The sequence below is a fragment of the Schistocerca serialis genome, chromosome 10, assembly GCF_023864345.2.
Source record: "Schistocerca serialis cubense isolate TAMUIC-IGC-003099 chromosome 10, iqSchSeri2.2, whole genome shotgun sequence".
Taxonomy (NCBI): domain Eukaryota; kingdom Metazoa; phylum Arthropoda; class Insecta; order Orthoptera; family Acrididae; genus Schistocerca; species Schistocerca serialis.
The window spans coordinates 160,215,397-160,243,006 of NC_064647.1; the positions used below are offsets into that span (position 1 = coordinate 160,215,397).

The window sequence follows — 27,610 nt, forward strand, 5'->3', positions numbered from 1 at the left end:
CTCCCAAAATATGGAAAGCAAAGAGAATGCAGTAGAAGAGAAATGTTTCACAGTATCGAAGATGAAGTAGCACTCATAGCTCTTAGGATATCCATCTTAGAGCCTAGACGGTTTTACTGCGAATGATCGTTCCTGCCATGCTATCGAGCATTCCCCCTGTAGCACCCTTGCAGATTATATAAATTTTATTACCACAGTGGTTTCGTGACACCTAGCCATCTTTTGTAAGGCCGTTAGAAACTGTGACCTGATAAGACCTTGGCCTCAAGACGCGCTCTGCCGGAGCAGGCGCCGGTGACCGTTGAGAGGCAACAAGGTCAGCAAGGTCTATCTTTCTCTTTTTTTTAACTGCCGTACCAGAACCGGTTGGGAATAAGAATTTCGCTGAACCGTGGTACTTCCTAGACGCTTGCGGAAGGGACAGGGACGGGATAAACTCGGTGGTGGGGGTAATGTGAGTGCGTCAGTACGGTTCGGCCTAGAGGAGTTGCACATCAGTCGCAGGTGGAGTGCGGGCGAGCTGGCACGTGAGTACAAGACCGCCGCCGCAGCTGCCTACAGCGCACTGTTGCAGGGGTGGCTGAACTCTGACTTCCCGATATCGATGATTACTGAGAATGCTACTTTGCCGTAACTGGTATTCTTAGATGCGATTTGTCACTGTATCAAATAACGTCCTACGGATTTAAAACTTGTAACCCTCCGCGCTCCACCACCGTCAAAAATGTTCCTTCTGTTATTCAGCACCGTCCGCCCCGGTAGCTGAGTGGTCAGCGTGACAGACTGTCAATCCTAAGGGCCCGGGTTCGATTCCCGGCTGGGTCGGAAATTTTCTCCGCTCAGGGACTGGGTGTTGTGTTGTCCTAATCATCATCATTTCATCCCCATCGACGCGCAGGTCGCCGAAGTGGCGTCAAATCGAAAGACCTGCCCCAGGCGAACGGTCTACCCGACGGGAGGCCCTAGCCACACGACATTTCCATTATTTATTCAGCACCGTTGTTGTTACACTGTGACTAGTCATAAGTAACAACTCAGGGATGGGAAAAACCGAACGGTTAGAACGGAAATCGCTGTTTTAGTTCTGAAAAAGGGTATTTTTTGGTACTTATTTATTCCCAGTTATAAGAGCTTTTTTTATTTTTTACTAATAACTGACTAAAAAACCGATATATCAGTTAGCTATAGCAGCAGTGCTAAAATCTTTCGTTTCTAAATGAACCTTTTTTAACAAAGGAGTAACTTTTATTCGTAAAATATGCACTAGTTTGAAAAATTGCTTTGTTATAGAAATCTCTCGTTTCTAAATGAACCTTTTTTAACAAAGGAGTAACTTTTATTCGTAAAATATGCACTAGTTTGAAAAATTGCTTTGTTATAGAAAATGGGGAAAAGCGATGTGATATTTTAATAGCAATGCCGACAGAAAAAAACAGTTAATGGATGGCGTAAGAATTGCTACGGTGTTGCTGAAACAATGTTCCTGTTCCCTTGTGAAGTGGCTTAAGGTTTGCGTGTACGTGCCATGTGCAAGATTTGCGCCCACCTGGATCTATACGATACTTTCTCGCTGTCGTCGCCGGGCATCCGTTATACCGCAGAACGACACCAAGCCTAGTCTGGATATCTCGTATTTTTAGGAAGAGAGGTACCGGTGAAGTACAATCCTTCATTTGCTTTAAAGCATTAATGATTTGTCTGCCATTTATATGAAATAATATCAGTGGAAGGAAATTATGGTAACAGTAATAAATTTAAGACTTAACAACAATTCATTCGCGGTAGACAATAAAAATAGAAAGTAGCTGATCTGCTGTCTGTGTCTACATAGTGTGCCTTTATTTGGTTACAGTCCTTGATATGGACAAATTAACACGAAAAATAGAGATCTTCAACCTCAGTATTCATCCTTTAGCACTGACTATTCATAATGCCCAAATAGTGACTTGATAACCGATTACAAGATGATTTTTAGGACAGTTTAAAAAAATAGAATCAGTTGAAGAATACGGTTTTTCTTTTGTGATAGTCGACCACTTATCGCTTCTCGAGGAAAGCGGCGTACGGTGGAGGCACTAAGTTTTCTTTTACGTTCCTATTTAATTTAATTAATATATGTGTCTTGTAGCTGAGCTAAAATTTTTCAGCCGTTCTTCGATTTCTACGTTGATTACAAAAGTTAATAAGAATAAAAAACCGATAATCGGTTATTTCAGAAATCAGTACTTTGAGCGGTTTTAACAGTAATGTTAATCTGCGGTGGAAAAAAGTGATATATCGGAAAACCGGTTGTTTCAGCGATAACCACCATCTCTGCGGCAACTAACAAACGCTGGAGAAGTGAACTGTGACTGTACAACAGAAGTGCCACGTACTCGTCTGTACAGTGCGCAAACTGATTATTTGAGCAGTGCGTCACTGAACTCAGATCGTGATTTGGAAGAGATGATAAATAAATGCAAATGTGTGCGAATAAAGAAAATTCCGTTCTCTCCCCGTTAAAGCCGCCTCATAACCCAAAAATTTCTGTTCTGCAGTTCTTCACAAAGACTTTGTTACGCGCTTGAAGGCTGATGACATGTAAATGATAAGAGTGGGAAGTACGTAAAAGCCAGTTAAAAGCCGTCATCGTAGCAGTTTAAGTGCATTACTTGAAGATACACAAGAAGCTTAACTGTGTTTTTCAGTGCTGAAAAAAATATCCGTTGTGTAGACACTGGAGAAACTCATCTAGTGGGTCCTCACTAGATATGTATGCATAAAACGCATGAAATTACACGTCGAAGCTTGTGTATTATTTAATATACACTGAGGAGCCAAAGAAACTGGTACACCTGCCTAATATCGTGTACGGCCCCCGCAAACACGCAAAAGTGGCGCAACACGACGTGCATGGACTCGACTAATATCTGAAGTAGTGCTGGACGGGAGGACTGTCCATAAATCTATAAGAGTACGAGGGGGTGGCAGATCTCTTCTGAACAGCACGCTGCACCATCTTGCACTGTGAAACTGAAGGTCTGCTTCATTGGAAAATTTCGTAGTTGCAAGTGAACTGAGTTTCTTTAATGTATTAACAGTGTTACCTGTCTCGAAAAAGGAAATTTGTTTTAGTTTCCAATAGTTTCTACACTGTCCAGTCATATCAATGGGACCAATACCTATGTTCGACATCAACGTGCAATAACCACTCACAGACTGCAGGTGGCAACGCTAGAGACAGAGGGTATGTAGAGCGTGTCGGAAATGTGTACAGGCAAAGAAACGTGCAACTGTTGAGCAACTGTCCACCCATATGAACCAAGGGGCTACAAACAACTGTTAAGCGAATGTTACGCTGCATACGACTCCGCACCAGGCATCCGGCTCATGCACTCCTGCTGACTGCTGTTCACTGGCGATGAGGGCTGGAATTTGCACGCCAGTACGGCAAATGGACGACCACCGAGACATAAATGGAAATGACCGTTTGGCATCGTTGGCCGAGAGGCCCCTTGCGGGGTAGATCCGGCCGCCTTGGTGCAGGTCTTATTACATTCGACGCCACATTGGGCGACCTGCGTGCCGGATGGGAATGAAATGATGATGAAGACAGCACAACACCCATGCCCTGAGCGGAAAAAATCTCCGACCCAGCCGGGAATCGAACCCGGGCCCGTAGGGCGGCTATCCGTCACGCTGACCACTTTTTTTTACATCTCATTTTGTTCGCTTTGGTCGTTGCATCTGCTCGGTGCGGACGTCGTACGACATCCGTTTAAGTCCGTTGTTGATCGATTAACTCAGGTTTTTTTTTTTTTTTTCGTTACAGAGGGCAGCTAACCCTCTGGCCGAACACGCTGAGCTACTGTGGCGGTTCCACTCAGCTCTCGGGGCGGACCATCGAGAGGTGGCGGGCGGCCTTTTCAGCTGAATCACGTTTTATGCTCCATCGATCAGATGTCCATTAGCGCGTACGGCGTGAAACGTCTGAATGCAAACACCCTGCAACACTCATCGGAAGCGTTTCAAAAAGCTGATAAAATGCTCTTGACGCCTTTTTAAGAGACAGTCTCCGCTCCTTCCGATCTGATCACGTAAGCGTAACAAAATTGTGGAATGATTTTAAACAGATAGCATCGACAGCAACTGAGAGATACACTCCTGGAAATGGAAAAAAGAACACATCGACACCGGTGTGTCAGACCCACCATACTTGCTCCGGACACTGCGAGAGGGCTGTACAAGCAATGATCACACGCACGGCACAGCGGACACACCAGGAACCGCGGTGTTGGCCGTCGAATGGCGCTAGCTGCGCAGCATTTGTGCACCGCTGCCGTCAGTGTCAGCCAGTTTGCCGTGGCATACGGAGCTCCATCGCAGTCTTTAACACTGGTAGCATGCCGCGACAGCGTGGACGTGAACCGTATGTGCAGTTGACGGACTTTGAGCGAGGGCGTATAGTGGGCATGCGGGAGGCCGGGTGGACGTACCGCCGAATTGCTCAACACGTGGGTCGTGAGGTCTCCACAGTACATCGATGTTGTCGCCAGTGGTCGGCGGAAGGTGCACGTGCCCGTCGACCTGGGACCGGACCGCAGCGACGCACGGATGCACGCCAAGACCGTAGGATCCTACGCAGTGCCGTAGGGGACCGCACCGCCACTTCCCAGCAAATTAGGGACACTGTTGCTCCTGGGGTATCGGCGAGGACCATTCGCAACCGTCTCCATGAAGCTTGGCTACGGTCCCGCACACCGTTAGGCCGTCTTCCGCTCACGCCCCAACATCGTGCAGTCCGCCTCCAGAGGTGTCGCGACAGGCGTGAATGGAGGGACGAATGGCGACGTGTCGTCTTCAGCGATGAGAGTCGCTTCTGCCTTGGTGCCAATGATGGTCGTATGCGTGTTTGGCGCCGTGCAGGTGAGCGCCACAATCAGGACTGCATACGACCGAGGCACACAGGGCCAACACCCGGCATCATGGTGTGGGGAGCGATCTCCTACACTGGCCGTACACCACTGGTGATCGTCGAGGGGACACTGAATAGTGCACGGTACATCCAAACCGTCATCGAACCCATCGTTCTACCATTCCTAGACCGGCAAGGGAACTTGCTGTTCCAACAGGACAATGCACGTCCGCATGTATCCCGTGCCACCCAACGTGCTCTAGAAGGTGTAAGTCAACTACCCTGGCCAGCAAGATCTCCGGATCTGTCCCCCACTGAGCATGTTTGGGACTGGATGAAGCGTCGTCTCACGCGGTCTGCACGTCCAGCACGAACGCTGGTCCAACTGAGGCGCCAGGTGGAAATGGCATGGCAAGCCGTTCCACAGGACTACATCCAGCATCTCTACGCTCGTCTCCATGGGAGAATAGCAGCCTGCATTGCTGCGAAAGGTGGATATACACTGTACTAGTGCCGACATTGTGCATGCTCTGTTGCCTGTGTCTATGTGCCTGTGGTTCTGTCAGTGTGATCATGTGATGTATCTGACCCCAGGAATGTGTCAATAAAGTTTCCCCTTCCTGGGACAATGAATTCACGGTGTTCTTATTTCAATTTCCAGGAATGTATATACCACATAAATTAATAAGTGATGATACTGATCCTCGTACACAAAACGGGTCAGGTCGCTGTTGCAGAAGCAACGACAAAAGCATGCCAAATTTAAAAGAACGCAAAATCCCCAAGATTGGCAAAGTTTTGCAGATGTTCAAAATATAGCGCGTACTTCAGTGCGAGATGTTTTTAATAATTTCCACACCGAAACTATGTCTCGGAATCTGGCAGAAAACCCAAAGAGATTCTGGTTATACATAAAGCACGCCAGTGGCAAGACACAATCAATTCCTTCACTGCGCGATAACGTCTGATGACAGTGCCACTAAAGCAGGTTTATTAAACACGGTTATCCGAAACTACTCCGTCAAAGAAGACGGAGTAAATATTCCTGAATTCCAGTCAAGAACAACTGCCAAGATGAGAAAAATAGAAGTAGATATCCTCGGGTCCGCAGCTCGTGGTAGTGCGGTAGCGTTCTCGCTTCCCACGCCCGGGTTCCCGGGTTCGATTCCCGGCGGGGTCAGGGATTTTCTCTGCCTCGTGATGACTGGGTGTTGTGTGATATCTTTAGGTTAGTTAGGTGTAAGTAGTTCTAAGTTCTAGGGGACTGATGACCATAGATGTTAAGTCCCATGGTGCTCAGAGCCATTTGAACCATTCTTGAGATATCCTCGGTGTAGCAAAGCAGCTTCAATCACTTAATAAAGGCAAGGCCTCCGGTCCAGATTGTATACCAGTCATATTACTCTCAGAGTATGATGATAAAATAGCTCAATATTTAGCCATTACATACAACCACTCGCTCACAGAAAGATCCGTACCTAAAGACTGGAAAATTGCTCAAGTCACACCAATACCCGAAAAGGGAAATAGGAGTAATCCGCTGAATTACAGGCCCATATCACTAACGTCGATTTGCATTAGGGTTTTGGAACATTATGAATTACCTAGAAGAAAACGATTTATTGACACATAGTCAGCACGGATTCAGAAAACATCGTGCTTGTGAAACACAACTAGCTCTTTATACTCACGAAGTAATGAGTGCTATCGACAGGGGATGTAAAACTGATTCCATATTTTTAGATTTACAGAAGGCTTTCGACATCGTTCCTCACAACCGTCTTCTAACCAAACTGCGTGCCTATGGAATATCGCCCTAGTTGTTCATAGTAATAAACGGAAAGTCATCGAGTAAAACTGAAGTAATATCCGGCGTTCCCCAAGGAAGTGTTGTAAGCCCTCTATTGTTCCTCATCTATATTAACGACATAGGAGACAATCTGAGTATTCCTCCTAGACTGTTTGCAAATGATACTGTCGTTTACCGTCTTGTAAAGTCAACAGATGGCAAAAAGGAATTGCAAAGTGATTTAGATAAGATATCCGTATCGTGCTAAAAGATGTAGTTGACCCTGAATAAAGAAAAAGTGTGAAGTTATTCACATGACTACTAAAAGAAATCCGCTACGTTTCGATTACGCGATAAGTCACACAAATCTGAAGGTTGTAAATTAAGCTAAATACTTAGGAGTTACAATTACACATAACCTAAATTGGAGCGATCACATAGATGAAATTGTGGGTAGAGCAAACCAAAGACTGCGATTCATTGGCAGAACACTTAGAAGGTGCAACAGGTCTACTAATAAGACTGTTTATACCACACTTGTTCGACCTGTTCTGGAGTACTGCCGTGCGGTGTGGGATCCGTGTCAGGTGGGACTGACGGATGACATCGAGGAAGTTCAAAAAAGGGCGGCTCGTTTTGTACTATCGCGGAATAGGGGAGACAGTGCTACAGACATGGTACTTGAATTGGAGTGGCAATCATTAAAACAAAGGTGTTTTTCGTTGCGACGGGATCTTCTCATAAAAATTCAGTCACCAGTTTTCTCCTCCGGTTGCGAAAACATTCAGTTGGCACCCACCTACATAGGGAGAAATGCTCATCAAGATAAAAGAAGAGAAATCAGGGCTCGCACAGAAAAATTTAAGTGCCTTTTCCTGCGCGCCATTGCAGAGTTGAACGGTAGAGAGACAGCTTGAAGCCGGCCGGGGGTGACCGAGCGGTTCTAGGCGCTACAGTCTGGAACCGCGCGACCGCTACGGTCGCAGGTTCGAATCCTGCCTCCTGCATGGATGTGTGTGATGTCCTTAGGTTAGTTAGGTTTAAGTAGTTCTAAGTTCTAGGCGACTGATGAACTCAGTCCCATAGTGCTCAGAGCCATTTAGACAGCTTGAAGGTGGTTCATTGAACCCTCTGCCAAGCACTTTACTGCGAATAGCACAGTAATCACGGAGATGTAGAGGTAGGGAGAGTCATGGTCTGGGAAATGTTTCCGTGGCATTCCCTGGAAAGCAGAATGGACCAACACAAGCATGCATCTACCCTTGGGGACCACATCATGCAGTTTGTTTCTCATAGCCGTGATAGCGTCTACCAGCATGACAATGCAACACCGTGTCATCTGCTTTTCCGTCAGTCTATGCAGCACCCAGAGACAGCAAAGATTTTTTTTTTTTTTTTTTAATATTATGAGACTTAACTGCAAAGGTCATCAGTCCCTAAGCTCACACACTACTTAACTTAAATTATCCTAAGAACAAACACACACACCCATGCCCGAGGGAGGACTCGAACCGCCGCCGGGACCAGCCGCACAGTTCATGACTGCAGCGCCGCAGACCGCTCGGCTAATCCCGGGCGGCAAAGTTTCTTTAGTTGCAAATGAATATGGAGAATCGAATTGCTGGTGCATTTAGCCCTAAGGTATCCTCTGTCTGCTTATAGATCACTCGACTGTCTTCGACTAGTATTTTTCTCACAGCAATAATGTTTTCCTCTGTAACTGACGATCGTGGCCTTCTCGTCCTCTCAGCGTCCTCCAGAGTGAAATTTCCTCTTTGGAATTCTGCGCAGCACCTCAATATAGTTATACGATGTGGACACACATCACGGAGTGCAAGAGTCATTCCTTCGAAGCACTATTCTACACACATCAAAACAAGTTTTGCATCACCTCGATTGCGAGAGTTCCGTAACCTGTACAGAAAATTGGAATAGATGTGGTGTCACCGCCAGACACCACACTTGCTAGGTGGTAGCACTTTAAATCGGCCGCGGTCCATTAGTATACGCCGGACCCGCGTGTCGCCACTGTCAGTGATAGCAGACCGAGCGCCACCACACGGCAGGTCTAGAGAGACGTACTAGCACTCGCCCCAGTTGTACAGCCGACTTTGCTAGCGACGCCACACTGACAAATACGCTCTCATTTGCCGAGAAGATAGTTAGCATAGCCTTCAGCTAAGTCAATTGCTACGACCTAGCAAGGCGCCGTTATCCTTTGTTATATTGCTATTATACTTCTGTATCATCAAGAGCGATGTTCTACAATTATGGATTAAAGTTAAGTATTCCAGAAGCTACGTACTTTTCTTTATAGCATTCATTACGTATCCTGTTTCAGACCTCACGCCAGCCTGCGTGAGTTTAAGCGCGTGCCTTTCGGCTTCCTCTCATTGTGTCTAGGCTGTCTTGCCTAGACACAACAATAGAGATCAACATAAACATCATTTCCGCGCTTTTTATCGCTCATGAAAACCACACATTGCACGTTGTGCCACCATACAGTGAGACCTTCAAAGGTGGCTGCCCAGATTGCTGTACACACCGCGGGAGGACGACGGTTCAATCCCGCGTCCGGCCATCCTGATTTAGGTTTTCCGTGATTTCCCTAAATCGCTCCAGGCAAATGCCGGGATGGTTCCTTCGAAAGGGCACGGCCGACTTCCTTCCCCGTCCTTCCCTAATCCGATGAGACCGATGACCTCGCTGTTTGGTCTCTTTCCCCAAACAACCCAACTGTACACACCGGTACCTCTAATACCCAGTAGCATGTCCTCTTGCATTGATGCATACCTATATTCGTCGTGGCATACTATCCATATGTTCGTCAAGGCACTATTGCTCCAGATTGTCCCACTCCTCAACGGCGATTCGGCGTAGATCCCTCAGAGTGGTTGGTGTGTCACGTCGTCCATAAACAGTCCTCTTCAATCTATCCCAGGCATGTTCGATAGGCTTCATGTCTGGAGTACATGCTGGCCACTCTAGTCGAGCGATGTCGTTATCCTGCACGATGGGGACGTGAATTGTCGTCCATGAAGACGAATGCTTCGCCAAAATGTTGCCGATATGGTTGGAGGATGGTATTCACGTATCGTACAGCCATTACGGAAATTCCATGACCACCAGAGGCGTACGTCAGCCCCACAGAATGCTACTCTTAAACATCACGAAACCTCCACCTTGCCGCACTCGCTGCACAGTGTGTCTAAGGCGTTCAGCCTGATCGGATTGCCTCCAAACACGTCTCCGACGATTGTCTGGTTGAAGGCATATGCGAAACTCATCGGTGAAGAGAACGTGGAGCCAGTCCTGAGTGGTCCATTCGGCATGTTGTTGGGCCCATCTATACCACACTACATGTTATCGTGGTTGCAAAGATGAACATCACCATGGACGTCGGGAGTGAAGCTGCGCATCATGCAGCCTAGTGGCCACAGCTTGAGTCGTAACACGACGTCCTGTGGCTGCACGAAAAGCATTATTCAACATGGTGGCGTTGCTGTCAGGATTCCTCCGAGCCATAATCCGTAGGTAGCGGTCATCCACTGCAGTAGTAGCCGTTGGGCGGACTGAGCGAGGCATGTCATCGACAGTTCCTGTCTCCCTGTATCTCTACCATGTCCGAAAAACACCACACTCCGAGACTTCCCTTGTAGAGAGCCCTTCTGGCACGAAGTAACAATGCGGACGCGATCGAACCGCGGTATTGACAGTCTAGACATGGTTGAACTACAGACAACACGAGCCGTGTACCTTCTTCCTGGTGGAATGACTGGAACTGATCGGCTGTCGGACCCCCTCCGTCTAATACGCGCTGCTCATGCTTGGTTGTTTACACCTTTTGGCGGGTTTAGTGACACATCTGAACAGCAAAGGGACTGTGTCTGCGATAAATCCACAGTCAACGTCTATCTTCAGGAGTTCTGGGAACTGGGGTGATGCAAAACTTTTTTTGATGTGTGTATATCAGTCATGTTCCTTTCAGAATATGCCTATATAATAGCTCCATACTTAGCAATCATATACAACCGCTCGCTCGTAGAAAGATTCGTACTGTATTGCTGCACAGGTCACAACAATACCAAAGAAAGAAAGCAGGAATAATCCGCTGAATTACAAACCCATATCAATAACATCGATTTTCAGTAGTATTGTGGGAAATATACTGTGATCGAATATTATGAATCACCTCGAAGAAAACTATTTATTGGGAAATAGCTAACTCGGATTCAGAAAATATCGTTCTTGTGAATCACAACTACCTCTTTATTCATGCGAAGTGTTAACTGCTACCGACTTAGCATTTCAAATGTATTCCGTATTTCCAGATTTCCAGAAGGATATTGGCACTGTACCTTACGAGCCGATTGTAAACAAATTGCATGCTTATGAAATATAGTCTCATTTATGCGACTGGATTCGTGATTTCCTGTCACAGAGGTCACAGCTCGTAGGAACTGGTGGTAAATTATCGAGTGAAACAGAAGTTATGTCTTGCATTTCGGAAGGAAGTGTTATAGGCCATACATAATCGATTTAGGAGACAATCTGAGCAGCCTCCTTCGTTTCTTTGGAGATGACGTTGTCATTTATCGTCTTATAATTCCGTCAGATGATCTAAACGATTTGCAATATGAAAAAAATGGTTGTAAGCACTATGGGAATTAACATCTGAGGTCATCAGTCCCCTAGACTTAGAACTACTTAAACTCAACTAACCCAAGGACATCACGCACGTCCATGCCCGCGGCAGGATTCGAACCTGCGACCTTAGCAGCAGCGCGTTCCGGACGGAAGCGCCTAGAACCGCTCGGCCACAGCGGCCGGCTGCAAAATGATTTAGACAAGATATCCGTACGGTGAGAAAAGTAGCAATTGAATCTAAATAATGAAAAGTGTAAAGTCATCCAAATGAGTACTGAAAGGAATCCGCCAAATTTCGGTTACACGATAAATCACACAAATCAAAAGGCTGCAAATTTAACTAGATGCTTAGGGATTATAGTGACGAATAACTTAAATTGGCACGATCATACAGAAAATGTTGAGGCCAATGCGAAGCAAAGATAGCCATTTATTGGTAGAATATTGTCTTAGAATGTTACTTAAAATCCGTCTTGATTGCAAATTTTTTTTATTATTCATATGACCGGTTTCGGTTCATTCAGAACCATCTTCAGATCTGTAAAAATAATGATACTAATTTACTATTTCACGGAAGCAAATCTTTTTCATCCTATCTAATCAACATCAAATGTACCAGAACGTACCTGATATTTCAGTTACAGGAGTAACCCGTCCAAATCCAGCAACTTTCACATGCTACGTCATATAAAATTGGTTGGCAGAGTGCACGTCATTTATATTAATTATAACACTATTACCGACAGGTGGCGTCTGGTACATTTGTTACATTCCTTTTGCACATACTGTATTCAATAGATCTTCTTTTTTATATATTAAAAATACTTAATTAAAATATGTAGATGTCAAGGTTAAAATCTGTACTTGTCAAAATTAAAAAACAGTAAAATTATCATTTTTATACGATCTAAAAAGCATAGAGCGATTTATATATCTATGGTGCTGGTGTGAACTTGTTTTCTTCTACGGTGTGCTTCCGTGGTTCCCGCCATTTCGGTGTTATGCCGCGGTCCGCTCAGTCGTCTGATGTCCATCGCCGCGGGCAAGAGGGCCGCACAGGAGGGCCCCGTCAACGACGCCAGGCGTTGCACGCGTCTTCCGGCTTCTCCACCGCGCACCATCTCTCATCCCTCGGCCTGGATCTCCACACACAACAGTTGTCATCTTAGTAGGTCGTCATAAATGCTAAAATAGGCGTTATGATTGAATTCGCTTTGCTCGTTGAGGATTAAATCCGGATCTTTATTTTTGTGGGTGTATATTTCAATTTCTTCCAAAATGTTAAGAAACCGTCCCTTATGAGCTCTATGCAGGATGTCTAAATTGTGTTCAATGTTCGTGACTGTCGCAGCCATATGCGCCCCAAAAGCTGTTTTGTTTTGAGAGTAGGTGTGCTCCCTGAATCTGGTTTCAAAGTTCCTACCGGTCTGCCCTATATATTGTTTACAGCAGTCATTACATTTGATCTTATATACACCTGAATCCTGAAATTTATTCCTACTATTACATATTCTATGCCGGAGCTTCAATTTTAACGTGTTATTTGTTCGGAATCCTATTTTAACGTCGGATTTACGAAAGCATCTTTCTATTTTGTCTGTAATTCTTCCATTGTAGGTGAGAACTATATATTTTTTCTTGTTGTTCCTCTTAACTGCTACTTGACTTCCTTGTATTTGTTCCATTTGCCTCTTCTTTATCTTCCTATAAATATTCATCACCTGCTTACACGTATATCCGTTCGCTACGGCCACTTGTTTTAAAATACTTAACTCCTTTTCTACTTCCTGTTGGCTTAGTGGCAATATTAGTAGCCTGTATACCATCGAAGTAAAATATGCCCATTTGTATCGCGGTGGGTGACAAGAGCGCTCATTGATAACTAGATCTGTTCACGTAGGTTTTCTGAATATGCTAAATTCATGCTTCCCATCTTTCTTTATTAGTGTTAAATCTAAGTAATCTATACGGTTGTTTTCTTCAAATTTCATGGTGAATCTAATTTTTGGGTGTTGAGAGCTCATTTTTTGTGCTAAGTCTTCGATACCATTTTTATCTCCTTTGTATAATAAACTTTGAAACCAGATTCAGGGAGCACACCTACTCTCAAAGCAAAACAGCTTTTGGGGCGCATATGGCTGCGACAAAGCACTCAGTCACGAACATTGAATGCAATTTAGACATCCTGCATAGAGCTCATAAGAGACGGTTTCTTAACATTTTGGAAGAGATTGAAATATACACCCACAAAAATAAAGATCCGGATTTAATCCTCAACGAGCAAAGCGAATTCAATCATAACGCCTATTTTAGCATTTATGACGACCTACTAAGATGACAACTGTTGTGTGTGGAGATCCAGGCCGAGGGATGAGAGATGGTGCGCGGTGGAGAAGCCGGAAGACGCGTGCAACGCCTGGCGTCGTTGACGGGGCCCTCCTGTGCGGCCCTCTTGCCCGCGGCGATGGACATCAGACGACTGAGCGGACCGCGGCACAACACCGAAATGGCGGGAACCACGGAAGCAGACCGTAGAGGAAAACAAGTTCACACCAGCACCATAGATATATAAATCGCTCTATGCTTTTTAGATCGTATAAAAATGATAATTTTACTGTTTTTTAATTTTGACAAGTACAGATTTTAACCTTGACATCTACATATTTTAATTAAGTATTTTTAACATATAAAAAAGAAGATCTATTGAATACAGTATGTGCAAAAGGAATGTTACAAATGTACCAGACGCCACCTGTCGGTAACAGTGTTATAATTAATATAAATGACGTGCACTCTGCCAACCAATTTTATGTGACGTAGCATGTGAAAGTTGCTGGATTTGGACGGGTTACTCCTGTAACTGAAATATCAGGTGCGTTCTGGTACATTTGATGTTGATTAGATAGGATGAAAAAGATTTGCTTCCGTGAAATAGTAAATTAGTATCATTATTTTTACAGATCTGAAGATGGTTCTGAATGAACCGAAACCGGTCATATGAATAATAAAAAAATTTGCAATCAAGACGGATTTTAAGTAACATTATAAAATCACTGATTGCTGTTATCCCATAAGACATTATGTCTGTTTTTGTAAAATATTGTCTTAGAAAATGTAACAGGTCTAGTAAGGAGACACCTTACACTAAGCTTGTCCGTCCTCTTCTGAAGTATTGCTGCGCAATGTGGGATCCGGATTAGATAGGATTGACGGATGAATCGTAAAAGTTCAAAGAAGGGCAGCTCATTTGTATTATCGCTAATTTTAGAGAGTGCCACGGATATGATGCACGAATTGGGGTGTCAATCATTAAAACGAAGGCGTTCTTCGCTGCGGTAAACCTTCTGATGAAATATCAATTCCCAACTTTGTCTTCAGAGCGTGAAAATATTTTGTTGGGTCCCACCTACACCTGGAGAAATGATCATCTTAATAGTATAAGAGAAATCAGAGCTCGCACGGAAAAAATTTTTGCGCACGTTTTTCCTGCGTGCTGATGGAGAGTGGAACGTTAGAGAAATAGCTTGAGGGTGGTTCGATGAACCCTCAGCCAGGCACTTCATTGTGAATTGCAGGGTAATAATACAGATGTAGATACCTTCGTCTGTGGGCACAACTGGTATCTTATGTTATACATTACTGAAAGTGCACACTGCCGTTCGCAGAGTTGTTACTACATGCATTCACAAAACTGAGAGTACGAAATGTGAAATAATTTGGGTGAAGGTCACGGTTAAAGCAGGCTCAGACATGGTAACTGGATGTCTCTATACGCCCCCTGGCTCAGCAGCTGTTGTGGCTGAGCACCTGAAGGATAATTTGGAAAATATTTCGAGTAGATTTCCCCACCATGTTATAGTTCTGGGTGGAGATTTTAATTTGCCGGATATAGACTGGGAGACTCAAACGTTGATAACGGGTGGCAGGGACAAAGAATCCAGTGCAATTTTTTTAAGTGCTTTATCTGAAAACTACCTTGAGTTGTTAAACAGAGAACCGACTCGTGGCGATAACATATTAGACCTTCTGGTGACAAACAGACCCGAACTATTTGAAACAGTTGACGCAGAACAGGGAATCAGCGATCATAAAGCAGTTAGTGCATCGATGATTTCAGCCGTAAATAGAAATATTAAAAAAGCTAGGAAGATTTTTCTGTTTAGCAAAAGTGACAAAAAGCAGATTACAGAGTACCTGACGGCTCAACACAAAAGTTTTGTCTCAAGTACAGATAGTGTTGAGGATCAGTGGACAAAGTTCAAAACCATCGTACAATATGCGTTGGATGAGTATGTGCCAAGCAAGATCGTAAGAGATGGAAAAGAGCCACCATGGTACAACAACCGAGTTAGAAAACTGCTGCGGAAGCAAAGGTAACTTCACAGCAAACATAAACATAGCAAAAGCCTTGCAGACAAACAAAAATTACGCGAAGCGAAATGTAGTGTGAGGAGGGCTATGCGAGAGGCGTTCAATGAATTCGAAAGTAAAGTTCTATATACTGACTTGGCAGAAAATCCTAAGAAATTTTGGTCTTATGTCAAAGCGGTAGGTGGATCAAAACAAAATGTCCAGACACTCTGTGACCAAAATGGTACTGAGACAGAGGATGACGGACTAAAGGCTGAAATACTAAATGTCTTTTTCCAAAGCTGTTTCACAGAGGAAGACTGCACTGTAGTTCCTTCTCTAGATTGTCGCACAGATGACAAAATGGTAGATATCGAAATAGACGACAGAGGGATAGAGAAACAATTAAAATCGCACAAAAGAGGAAAGGCCGCTGGACCTGATGGGATACCAGTTCGATTTTAGACAGAGTACGCAAAGGAACTTGCCCCCCTTCTTGCATCGGTGTACCGTAGGTCTCTAGAAGAGTGTAGCGTTCCAAAGGATTGGAAAAGGGCACAGGTCATCCCCGTTTTCAAGAAGGGACGTCGAACAGATGTGCAGAACTATAGACCTATATCTCTAACGTCGATCAGTTGTAGAATTTTGGAACACATATTATGTTCGAGTATAATGACTTTTCTGGAGACTAGAAATCTACTCTGTAGGAATCAGCATGGGTTTCGAAAAAGACGCTCGTGTGAAACCCAGCTCGCGCTATTCGCCCACGAGACTCAGAGAGCCATAGACACGGGTTCACAGGTATATGCCGTGTTTCTTGACTTCCGCAAGGCGTTCGATACAGTTCCCCACAGTCGTTTAATGAACAAAGTAAGAGCATATGGACTATCAGACCAATTGTGTGATTGGATTGAAGAGTTCCTAGATAACAGAACGCAGCATGTCATTCTCAATGGAGAGAAGTCTTCCGAAGTACAGGGGAGTGTCATAGAATCGTTGCTATTCACAATATACATAAATGGCCTTGTGGATGACATCGGAAGTTCACTGAGGCTTTTTGCAGATGATGCTGTGGTTTATCGAGATGGAAAATTGTACTGAAATGCAGGAGTACCTGCAGCGAATTGACGCATGGTGCAGGGAATGGCAATTCAATCTCAATGTAGACAAGTGTAATGTGCTGCGAATACATAGAAAGATAGATCCCCTATCATTTAGCTACAAAATAGCAGGTCAGCAACTGGAAGCAGTTAATTCCATAAATTATCTGGGAGTACGCATTAGGAGTGATTTAAAATGGAATGATCATAGCCGGCCGAAGTGGCCGCGCGGATCTGGCGCTGCAGTCTGGAACCGCGAGACCGCTACGGTCGCGGGTTCGAACCCTGCCTCGGGCATGGATGTGTGTGATGTCCTTAGGTTAGTTAGGTTTAACTAGTTCTAAGTTCTAGGGGACTAATGACCTTAGCAGTTGAGTCCCATAGTGCTCTGAGCCATTTGAACCATTTGGAATGATCATATAAAGTTGATCGTCGGTAAAGCAGATGCCAGACTGAGATTCATTGGAAGAATCCTAGGTAAACGCAATCCGAAAACAAAGGAAGTATGTTACAGTACGCTTGTTCGCCCACTGCTTCAATACTGCTCAGCACTGTGGGATCCGTACCAGATAGGGTTGATAGAAGAGATAGAGAAGATCCAACGGAGAGCAGCGCGCTTCGTTACAGGATCAATTAGTAATCGCGAAAGCGTTACGGAGATGATAGATAAACTCCAGTGGAAGACTCTGCAGGAGAGACGCTCAGTAGGTCGGTACGGGCTTTCGTTAAAGTTTCGAGAACATACCTTCACCGAAGAGTCAAGCAGTATATTGCTCCCTCCTAAGTATATCTCGCGAAGAGACCATGAGGATAAAATTAGAGATATTAGAGCTCACACAGAAGCATACCGACAATCCTTTCCACGAACAATTTTTTTTTTGGTCATCAGTCTACTGACTGGTTTGATGCGGCCCGCCACGAATTCCTTTACTGTGCTAACCTCTTCATCTCAGAGTAGCACTTGCAACCTACCTCCTCTATTATTTGCTTCACGTATTCCAATCTCTGTCTTCCTCTACAGTTTTTGCCCTCTACAGCTCCCTCTAGTACCATGGAAGTAATTTCCTCATGTCTTAGCAGATGTCCTATCGTTCTGTCCCTTCTCCTTATCAGTGTTTTCCACATATTCCTTTCCTCTCCGATTCTGCGTAGAACCTCATCATTCCTTACCTTATCAGTCCACCTAATTTTCAACATTCGTCTATAGCACCACATCTCAAATGCTTCGATTCTCTTCTGTTCCGGTTTTCCCACAGTCCATGTTTCACTACCATACAATGCTGTACTCCAGACGTACATCCTCAGAAATTTCTTCCTCAAGTTAAGGCCAGTATTTGATATTAGTAGACTTCTCTTGGCCAGAAATGCCTTTTTTGCCATAGCGATTCTGCTTTTGATGTCCTCCTTGCTCCGTCCGTCATTGGTTATTTTACTGCCTAGGTAGCAGAATTCCTTAACTTCATTGGCTTCGTGACCATCAATCCTGATGTTAAGTTTCTCGCTGTTCTCATTTTTACTACTTCTCATTACCTTCGTCTTTCTCCGGTTTACTCTCAAATCATACTGTGTACTCATTAGACTGTTCATTCCGTTCAGCAGATCATTTAATTCTTCTTCACTTTTACTCAGGATAGCAATGTCATCAGCGAATCGTATCATTGATATCCTTTCACCTTGTATTTTAATTCCACTCCTGAACCTTTCTTTTATTTCCATCATTGTTTCCTCGATGTACAGATTGAAGAGTAGGGGCGAAAGGCTACAGCCATGTCTTACATCCTTCTTAGTACGAGCACTTCGTTCTTCATCGTTCACTCTTGTAATTCCCTCTTGGTTGTTGTACATATTGAATATGAACCGTCTCTCCCTATAGCTTACCCCTACTTTTTTCAGAATCTCGAACAGCTTGCACCATTTTATACTGTCGAACGCTTTTTCCAGGTCGACAAATCCTATGAAAGTGTCTTGATTTTTCTTTAGCCTTGCTTCCATTATTAGCCGTAACGTCAGAATTGTCTCTCTCGTCCCTTTACTTTTCCTACAGCCAAACTGATCGTCGCCTAGCGCATTCTCATTTTTCTTTTCCATTCTTCTGTATATTATTCTTCGATGCATGAGCTGTTAAGCCGATTGTGCGATAACTCTCGCACTTGTCAGCTCTTGCCGTCTTCGGAATTGTGTGGATGATGCTTTTCCAAAAGTCAGATGGTATATCGCCAGACTCATATATTCTACACACCAACTTGAATAGTCGTTTTGTTGCCACTTCCGCCAATGATTTTAGAAATTCTGATGGAACAATACGAGACTGGAATAGAAGGGAGAACCGATAGAGTTACTCAGGGTACCCTCCGCCACACACCGTCAGGTGGCTTGCGGAGTATGGATGTAGATGTAGATGTAGAAAGTCACTGGAGAACGTTAGTGTCGGTAGCTCTTTGTCGTTAAGCGGTCAGCAGAAGCGGTTTGCGGTAAAGCCTTGGTCTCCCACTGCCAAAGACCCGCGGTTTACTTCGGACGGGGGGAATACCCGCACAGCGGAGCCGTAAACGAGGAAAAACCACTGCGAGCCCGTGTCGACGCCACCGCTTACGTCAGTGCTTCGTAGAAGCGCCTCTCGTCTCCATCATTGAAATACACCAAAGATGTATTAAACGCTCTGGGCGACCGAGCTTTGCCGCAATCGGTGACCAGTCTGCAGAGATTTCCTTGCAGCACCACCCCTTTCCACAAAGCCGCCCTATGGCTTCATCGCCTCTTAAGCAGAAAGAAGCAATACTCGCTTCAGCGAATCTTAATAGTTTCCTGGCGGACAGTGCCTTGAAAAAAGTATTAACTACAATTTTCCTGTGTTGTTGAGAGAAGCTATACAGGCTGTTCCGAAATTCCCGTCACAAACTTTTAGGACGTGTAGAGGGAAGTGAGCACATATTTTGAATAGGAACCCGTGTCCGGAAATGTTATCTTAATATAAATAACACCGTTCATGTGATCCATTAAAAAATTTTCTTGCTAACAATGTAAGCCATCTGTGAGCTTACGTAAACTTCCAACATAGGAATTCGTAAACTTTAATCGTAAGAAGTCGACTGCGAGCATGTGTTGCAAAAGCTGACTGCGAGAAAGTAACTTGAAAGTACCTGTCTGGTTACCGGTCTGTTTAAATATTTGTAATGGCAAGAATACTGTGTGAATTCAACACTATGACCTATTAAACTCTTAAACGGTTAAATTGGCCCTGGAAAACCTCAATGTTCCCTTTTCTTGTTATTTAATTTTGGCTTACCTCTTGCACAATGGAAACGTCGTGACGCTGCTCTTGTCGTGAAAGCGCGTCGCATTTGATGAGCTACAACTAACTACTGACCATGAGATGCTCCTGGTGCAATGCACTCTCGTAAAATAAAAAAAAGGTAAAGCATACTTGGTTCACAAAAAATCTGAATAAGTAAAAGTAACACATATTTTGGTATGGATTTGGATGCGGCCAGTGACTTTGGATAAATTATAACATCAAATGTAATTAGTATTCTGATGAGAGAAGTTCTATATTGAAAAATTATCTCTTTCTTTGCTTTACAAAGGAATAAAATTTTTGAGTGGACAAATGTAAGTAGTCTTTAACATCAAATGAGATCTTTTCAAAAACGCAACTCGTGAAAATGACATTAAGTGCTCAACAGCCATTCATGCCCTCAAATTCAAATTGAAAATTATGCGTGGCAATTTATCTTTTCCTGTACTCAAGTCTCTCGATGTCTGAACCAAGAATGCCTAACTACAAGCTGCCACAATAAAGAACAAAATCTGAGATCAGTTACCTTCAATTAAATCCTCTTTTTCACTCACCAAATTGACTTAATTCCTTTAGCCCCTGTGGGGGCATAGGGCATCCAGGAGAGCTCGCCATCCATCTCTGTCTTTGGCCATTTGCCTCAATTCTGCCCAGGTCTTGCCAACTCTTTTTGCTTCCCCTTCCATTGTCCTCTTAAATGTGCCCCTTGGTCTTCGTCTCTTCCTTGTTCAAAAATGGCTCTGAGCACTATGGGACTTAACTTCTGAGGTCATCAGTCCCCTAGAACTTAGAACTACTTAAACCCAACTAACCTAAGGACATCACACACATCCATGCCCGAGGCAGGATTCGAACCTGCGACCGTAGCAGTCGCGCGGTTCCAGACTGTAGCGCCTAGAACCGCTCGGCCACCCTTAGCCGGCCTTCCTTGTTCCCTGGGGTTTCCATTCCAATGCTTTTTTCTCGATGGCTCCATCTGGTATTCTCAAGATGTGCCCCAACCAGCCCCACTTTCTCTCTCGTATCTGGTCTTCTATACGTATCTGGTTTGTTATTCGCCAGAGCTCCTCATTACATATTATTTCTAGCCACCAGATATTCATGATGCGTCGAAGACATCTATTTATGAAGGTTTGTAACTGGGATGTTATCTTTTTATCCATTTTACAGCTCTCACTGGCGTACAGAAGGACAGCCTACACATTTGTATTAAAAATACGGACTTTTGTTTTGTACGTGATATTTCTAGTTTTCCATATTGGATACAATTGTATGAAGGCAGCATTTGCCTTTTTAATGCTCCATCATCTTCCGTCACTATACTACCCAGATACAGGAATGAGTTGACAGTCTCCACCCGCTGCTCACCTGTTAACAGTGGCACCTCCATGTTCCCTGAATTCACTCTCATTTCCTTTGTTTTGCCTATATTTATCTTGAGGCCAGCAGTCTCTGCTCCTTCTTTCAGCAAGTTTAATTTAGCTTGCATATCAGCCAGCGTTTGAGCTAATAAAACTATGTGTCTGCAAAATCACATTCCTCCAAACATTCATGGATCCCCACTGGATTCCTCGTCTCCTGCCTGCTGTGACTCTTCTCACAACAGAGTCTAGAACGAGGAGAAAAAGTGTTGGTGACAAAATGCAACCCTGCCGGACTCCAGTTGTTACTTTTATGGGCTCTGTCATATTTCCCTTGTGGAGTACGCAGCATTTGTAGTCATCATACAGATCTTTTATGATGTTTAAGATCTTCTGTGGTATGCCATACTCTCGTAACACCTGCCAGAGCACTTTATGTTTCACGGAATCGAAGGCCTCTTGAGAATCAATGAATGCCAGGTACATGGTTGCTAGGAATTCTTTGCTTCGCTCTAAAATGATCCTAAGAGTGTTAATAAGATCAACACAACTGCGTTGTGCCCTAAAACCGGCCTGTTCTTTACGCAGTCGCTTTTCAAGGAATTCTTTAATTCTGTTTAAAATAATCCTGGTGTGGACCTTACTGGGCACTGACAACAATGTAATACCACGCCAGTTGCTACAGTCTGACAAATTTCCCTTTTTTGGGAGCCTTACCACCAAACCATTTTTCCACTCCTTTGGAGATTTCTCTTCAAGCCAAATATGCATCAGCAAAGGATGGAGCATTTTAACAGTACTTTCAATATCGGCTTTTAAGAGCTCCGGTGCTATGTTGTCTCACCAAAATAGTCATTACAAAATATTCTTCTCAAAATCCTTCAGTCTCTTTCCCCATATTAAATGATTAATCAGCAAATCAACATATTCCACTTCCTCAGAATATAACTGCAACGATACCCCTAGGCCTATGGCGTACTCACGACACACCACTGCCGACAACTGTTTCTCCTCATCTCACGATTAACAGTGCGCATCATCTCCCGCGCATCATGCAGAACTGACATGGTCCAAGCAAGCCTCCGGGCGACACAGCATATTTGATGACACTGCGCGCTTATAATTTGAAACTGTACAAACGTTCTTACGCGTGCATGATGTCCAAATACTAGAGAAATGCCCATGAAATTATCTACAGCCCGCTGTCAGTAAAAACTTGAATAGCAGCTTATGTCCAGAAAAGTATCGTTTCCGTTCTACGCAGTACAATTATTATGTAACATTTCGAAGGGAAACCCAACAAAACATCCATTTATCACTTAAGCACATTTGTTTGTGTTACCACTTAAACGTTACGTGTTTACAAAAAAGAACCCAGCGTACTGCACGTACAGAACAGTACTGACGCATTACAAAAGCGGCTCGATCTGGCGACCACTACACTTTGTTACAGACGTTGTACCTGCGAAGAATGTTGTGGTACACACTCTCCATCCAACCTAGTGTCTCTTCGAGATTAGAATTATATTAATACCTTCAGTTGCTAACGGGCGTTGATATATATCAACGGGGAGAGGTGAAAATGTGTGCGCCGACCGGGACTCGAACCTGGGATCTCCTGCTTACATGGCAGACGCTCTATCCATCTGAGCCACCGACGGCACAGAGAACAGCGCCACTGCAGGGACTATCTCGCGCACGCCTCCCGCGAGATCCACATTCTCACTTTGTATGTCCACAGACTACATTCGTAGTGTCCCACCCCAACACACTCATTACTCGTGGAAGACATTCTTACCTAGACCCGTAAGAGTTCGGGGAATATGTGTGCATCCGCACAGAGGAAGATGGTCATGGCCGGTGTTGCCAGAACTATATACTTATATGGTGATGACATGCAGCCGTCTAGGAAGAAATTAGAATTATATTAATACCTTCAGCTGCTAACGGGAGTTGATATATATCAACGGGGACAAGCGTGCGCGAGATAGTCCCTGCAGGCGCATTGTCCTCGGTGCCCTCGGTGGCTCAGATGAATAGAGCGTCTGCCATGTAAGGAGAGCCCGGGTCCGAGTCCCGCTCGGGGCATATATTTTCACCTCTCCCCGTTGATATATATCAACGCCCGTTAGCAGCTGAAGGTTTTAATGTAATTCTAATCTCGTTCTAGACCGCTGGAGGTCATCAATGGTGTCTGTTCTTTCTGACATGTCCATATCCCCATAAGTAGTGTCTCTTCAGTTTCTAGTGCAGCGACCAGAACTCGTACCACCAGATCTTCCTCTATCTCTAAATTAAACTTCGCGTACGACCCCACGAGAAGTAGCCCACAGAAATCAAACGGGGCGACCACGCGGTTGTACCACCTCTGCCTCTCCATCTTTCACCTTACCGTCCGGGATATGTCTCCGAAGCACATGTGAGAATGAGGTGGTGCACCATAATGATGAAACCACATTTCCTGAACACATTCAGAAGAAGTACACGTCACCATGTCTACCATACTGCATACCAGGACAAGCAACTCTGAGATCTTTATCTTTCCCTGAGCAGAGGTGGATGCATTGCACATCTGAACTGAAACAGACGTACAAAGGAAACGGCACGTTTCGGACGTGGGTTCGTATTCAAAATTGTATATATCCATTGCCCTCTACGAGTCCTAGAAGTGTGTAACGGGAATTTTCGAAGACGCTGTGTACTTACTTCGCGTATGGGAGTAACAACAGTTCAAACCAGCGCCCAGCCATCCCGATTTAGATTTTCCGTGATTTCCCTAAATCACTTTAGGCAGATGCCGGGATGCTTCCTTTGAAAAGGCACGGCCGATTTCCTTCCCCATCCTTCCCTCATCCGACCTCGTACTCCGTCTCTAAGGATGTCGTTGTCGATGGGACATTACATACCATTCTTCTCCTCCTTCTCTAAGCGAACAACAATATACCGTAGTCGTACGCAGTATCGGTTAAAGATAATGTCGACATCACCATGCAAGTCACTGTTTGGTAAGCCGGTTCTATTATAAGCGATGTGCGCAACTGTTTGGTAACCCGGGGCTACTATACGAGTAAGCGATGTGCGTATGTCGTCACCAGCAATGAAAAACTTTAAAGATGTATTACATGCTCAGTTAATTTGTACAGTCTAGTTAACCAACACCTGTCGGTGAATACGCAGAACCAAGGTTTGAAGCAATCAATGCCTAATCTAGAGGCATACACTGTTTGAGAAAAAGTCAGGGTCCCATTAAACATGATCTAGCTAGCTTCGTCCACGTACACACACCGCATCGGCGGCTATGTAACTGATCAGAGTTGCTGTTCTTCGTGACATGGAGAACGCCCACCTGAGTGCATAAGTTTTGATCGTGTTGTCACCAGGCCTCATAGGGTATACAGAGTCAACATCAATAAAACCGACAAACTGCAGGGACGCATTCCTGACTGGATGAAAAAAGGTCCTATGAACATGAGTCCGGAAATGGACAGTGTGCGTGCAACGGCAGCATATCGTCCTGGAATACAGTACAGAGCTGCAATGCACGCATTCATATCTCACATCATGAACTGTCTCAACCTTCTGCGATCTCTTCAAATAGCTATACAGGCGTTGTGAACACACTGTTGAAGGATTGGCAAATGAGGAAACGGTTCAGCATACACAACGCTTCCTAGATGTAAAACTTCAGGGGGCTACGTCCGGTGATCCAGCAGGCCATGTTACAGAGCCTCCGCATCCTGTCCAGCGTCCAGGGAAGATGTTGTTGAGGTGTCGACGAACTGTAATGTGAACGTGGGGTGGTGCTCTGTCATGTAGAAAGCACATAACCTGTCGTGTTACTAAAGGCACGCAACCCAGGTAGAGGAGCAAGTGCAGGTATCTTCCTCTGCCGAGGCATTGTGAAATAATAACCGACTCAAGTATGTGGTCTCCAAGAATACCTGCCCACACAATGATGCTGAACAGATACTGATGAGGCACCTCAAGCATTCCTCGAGGATTGTGTGATGACGATTATGCAGGCTGATGATAGTTTGTTCGTGGGGCACTCAACTGCACAGTCATTAGCGCCCGTACAAAGTCTCAATTTCTACACAGTCCATTTTCTTTTCACAGTCCAATTTAGTCACTCTCACAAATGATGATGATGAAATGTTGAGGACAACACAAACACCCAGTCCCTAGGCAGAGAAAATCCCCAGTCCTGCCGGGAATCGAACCCAGGACCCCGTGATCCAGAGGCAGCAACACTAGCCCCTAGGCCACGAGCTGCGGACGCGCAAACTGATGATGCCACTTCTGGTAAAAGTTGCTTCGTCAGTAAAGACGACATAACAAAAAATCCAAAAATTGTAATGGCCTGGCGCAAAAAACCATCGACAGAAACCTTCCCGTAGAGGGAAATCCGCTGCTGTTAATCCTTGCACTCATTGCAGGTGCTAGGGATGGTCGTGATTGTCACACACGCCATGTTGGCGTGCCACTTGCCTGCTTGTACTAGGGTTCGTCTCAATGTCCTCCAAGACTGGTGTACGCACAGTCTGCCAGCCTCCCTGCACGTTCGTCTGTCTGAAATGACCCATGATCACACAAACGCCCAAAAAAGGCTCGAAATGTTGTGTTATTTACTTGATGTGTGTGAGGGAACTCATTTTCGTAAAACCATGCTGCCTCTCGACCACCTCTCATCAGCGACAGCTACCGTGGCAACGATGCATTTCTGGACGCATTTTCATGAGACCTTTTCTGCTCCATTTTGAATCAGGAATTCGTCCCTGCAGTATTTTGGTTTTATTGATGATCAGAAGGTATAAGTTGGCGGGAACAGCGAATGATCACTATGAAGTATACGGAGATCCCGCTTACTCTTTTGCAACATTTATCAGCACCAGACAGAGTTATGTGTCTCCAGTAGACTGGCTGGTCGAATCCTGCCGTACTGAGATTTTTGGGGCATTCACATTTGATGGTAGCCCTACATTGGACTAAAAGTGTGGTGTCACTGCCAGACACCACACTTGCTAGGTGGTAGCCTTTAAATCGGCCGCGGTCCGTTAGTATACGTCGGACCCGCGTGTCGCCACTGTCAGTGATTGCAGACCGAGCGCCGCCACACGGCAGGTGTAGAGAGACTTCCTAGCACTCGACCCAGTTGTACAGCCGACTTTGCTAGCGATGGTTCACTGACAAATTACGCTCTCATTAGCCGAGACGATAGCATAGCCTTCAGCTACGTCATTTGCTACGACCTAGCCAGGCGCCATTATCAATTGCTATTTACCTTGTGATGCATGTACCGCCAGACCGATGTTCACCAATTATGGATTAAAGTATTCCAGAAGCTACGTACTTATTTTACTAGACTCAACTCCTTACCTGTTCCAGACCTCACGCCAGCCTGCGTGAGCTTAAACGCGTGCCTTTCGGCTACCCGTCACTGTGTATTGGCTGTCCTGCCAGTCCACAACAGAAAGAGAACGCGAGCGTCAAGGTTCAGGTCGACGATGTCAAAACAGCACAAGGCAGGATCGCCGAATTGTGCGCAAGATGCGTCTTAACTCCTGCCATCTGTGAAGAATTAACGGGCTCCCTGCAACATCCTGCGTCATTTTGCATCATTGGGCGAAGACCAGTGGCAGCTGAATTAAAGAATTACTGTGCCATGTGTAGGCTTCCATCAACATCACAACACAGACGGCTGCGTCCGGAGTATGCTCTGACTGGGAAGCATGGCCTGCTGATCAATGGCGTCGCATTGTGGAATTGCGTTTGTGCACTAGCCTGGATGATCATCGGCGGCGAATATAGTGGTGACCTGGCCAGAGGTACCATTCTTCCAACGTTATGGAGAGGCACAGGGAATTTACTGCTGGCGTCATGGCGTGTGGGCTTTCACGTCAGGTCATGGCTCTGAGGGAACTCTGACGGCGCAAAAGTACGTCACAATTAGTAAAATATTCTGGGCTATTAAGCCTGGACTTAAAACTCTACCATCTGGTGAGCACGATGTATGAGACAGGCGAAATACGCTCAGACTTCATGAAGAATATAATAATTACAATCCCAAAGAAAGCAGGTGTTGACAGATGTGAAAATTACCGAACTATCAGTTTAATAAGTCACAGCTGCAAAATACTAACGCGAATTCTTTACAGACGAATGGAGAAACTGGTA

General features: G+C 44.8%; 1 protein-coding gene across 1 annotated transcript in view; it reads left to right on the forward strand.

The window, feature by feature from the left end:
• Positions 1 to 475: 475 nt before the first annotated feature.
• Positions 476 to 27,610, forward strand: part of LOC126425137 (C-type mannose receptor 2-like) — a 105,193-nt gene continuing 78,058 nt past the window's right edge. The window contains exon 1 of the mRNA XM_050088080.1: positions 476 to 527. The gene's annotated coding sequence lies outside the window, so the exon portion shown is untranslated. The remainder of the gene's footprint in view (positions 528 to 27,610) is intronic.